This window comes from Lolium perenne, chromosome 4, assembly GCF_019359855.2.
Source record: "Lolium perenne isolate Kyuss_39 chromosome 4, Kyuss_2.0, whole genome shotgun sequence".
Taxonomy (NCBI): Eukaryota; Viridiplantae; Streptophyta; class Magnoliopsida; order Poales; family Poaceae; genus Lolium; species Lolium perenne.
In genome coordinates this window covers 357,531,242-357,533,574 of record NC_067247.2, presented here as the reverse complement: position 1 = coordinate 357,533,574, position 2,333 = coordinate 357,531,242, and the positions used below count along the sequence as shown (strand labels likewise).

General features: G+C 43.3%; 1 non-coding gene across 1 annotated transcript; it reads right to left on the bottom strand.

The window, feature by feature from the left end:
* Window positions 1–1,615: 1,615 nt before the first annotated feature.
* On the bottom strand, window positions 1,616–1,703 carry TRNAS-GCU (transfer RNA serine (anticodon GCU)). The gene has a single exon. It is a non-coding gene; the product is annotated as a tRNA-Ser (tRNA).
* Between the last annotated feature and the right edge of the window lie 630 nt (window positions 1,704–2,333).

Below are 2,333 nucleotides of genomic sequence, written 5' to 3'. Positions count from 1 at the left end.
TTGGTTCGGCATGAAATTTTTCATGTGCGCGAACTATGATCATGATCCACTTAGATAAACAAGTTCATCGTCCTCAAGACCTGCGGTATGTTCTAACAACATGATGAATACTCATATTTGTATGCCATTATTTTTCTTTATTAATGATCTTATTTGGGTTGCAGTCTCCCCCAGTCCTGTGCAAGTGGTTTCATTGGATTGACACGGAGAAGCCATATTGGGGGTGCCGTGACATTGAGGAAAGGCATCGCCGTGCATGGAGAAAATTCTTCAAGGAGGAGCGTTGTGAAAGGGTTGTTGCTAATGATAAAGCGGAGAGAGAGATACTAAAATTAAGGGCGGAGCAATCTTGAAATCGTGAGGTGAACCAGAAAATGGTGGAGGAAGAGGCTACACGCAGGTATGCAGAGGAAGAGGTGCATAGAGAGGCCCGTGAGGCGGAAAGGAAGAGGTTAAGAGAAATGGCTGCCAAGACATGCAGCAGAAGAACGTGGCGACATGACCGAAAAATGGCCACGCTGGAGTCATGGCAAGTAAAGTGATGTCGAGGAGGAGCGATGTATCTTAATTTCAACTTTAGTGTGCCATTATATCTTAGTTTCTGATGTAGTGTGGCGAGATGTCATAGTACAAAAAGTTGGTTTTCCCGCCACAATTTTTCCCGCAAATTTTATTCATCATAGAGTTCCCGCTAATTTTGTCCCGCCAAACCTTTCCCGCATTTCTTCTCTCCTCATAACGCTGAAGTGGGTCATACATTAAGTAGGTTAGGTTGACCAGCGAGGACTCCCGAGGAAATACGGCAAGAACTTCTGAGGTTGAAATTCAAGTGGATGAAACAAGTACATTATAGTGAATATGAAATGAGGAGCGTACAATGATGCCTTGCCTGTGGTGCGACGAGAGCGAGAACGATGATGATATATTCATGCCGAGCAGCAAGGGAAAGAGCGCTGCCTCAACTAAGGGGAAGAGCGCTGCCTCGACTAAGGGGAAGAGCGCTGCCTCAACGAAGAGGAAGAGTGCCGCATCGACGAGTGTGGACTCTGATAATGACTTCATGCCGAGCAACAAGGGAAAGAGCGCCACCTCTTCAAAGGGGAAGAGCGCTGCCTCGGCAAAGGGGAAAAGTATTGCATCGGTGAGTGTGGACTCCGATGACGACTTCATGCCGAGCAGCAAGGGAAAGAGCGCCGCCTCTTCCAAGGGGAAGAGTGCTCCATCAACGAAGGGTAAGAGCAAGAGGATGTAGTGTTCGTAGCATTTATTTAAGTTGTAGCTTAGAAATTCACCCAAGCGTTTAATTCATGTTCTACTGTGTGTATCTTCATTTCGGTTGTATCTTAATTCTCCATTAAAATTTATTTTAAAATATATTTTAGTTTGTATTACTAGTTGAACAACTACGCGAACTAATAGTAGCACGTATCCCGGAAACATAGATAGAAATATGTGTCCTGCGCGGAGAGGTATCCTACATAGATCATACATGTTTGATGAAGACCCATGCGTATCACTCTTGTCAACGATTGGATTTGGTTCGCACATTTATCTATGAGCAAATCCGGGGGTCAGAATTCCTTCCAATTTGAAAGTCCAAAATGATCCGAGGGAGCGGAAAGAGAGGGATTCGAACCCTCGGTACAAAAAAATTGTACAACGGATTAGCAATCCGCCGCTTTAGTCCACTCAGCCATCTCTCCCTGTTCCAAATCAAAAGGTTTACGTGATATGATAGAGACGATGGCGGTTTTGCCTTGGCCTTGGCCTTGGATCGGAAGGCGACAAGTATTGATGAGGGAGATGAGGTGGATGCAAACCTAGGTTGTACTAATGTTCCTCATCCTCCGTACATGTCTCATCTAAGGTGATGGAGTCTGTAATACGTACTGACACTAGAAGGACCTAGCGTGCTTTGCCGCGCCGTTTTTGATACTTGCTGCTTTTTCCTAAGAGTTGTTCATGCATGTGATGAACATGCTGGCCTCCGGTCAGTTCACTGACAAACATGACTAATATGTATTATCATAAGGAAAACTTGAAAAGTACTCTATAAATTGCAAAACACACCCGCATATTTTTATTATCCATAACTCTATGTTGCGACAGACATACATAAATTCATGAAACAAAAAAGGATAGCCAAGAACATAGTTTCACTTAAATACCTAGCTTCCAATAAACTTGACATAAAGGTTCGTCTATACAATCAGTTTAAATAGAAAAGTCACAAGGATCATTCGAACGCAATGGCAATGAAATAAATAATAGGTGAGCAAAATATGTTAGCCAAAGCTAGTCAGGCATATGCAAAAACAAAATTGCAAATATAG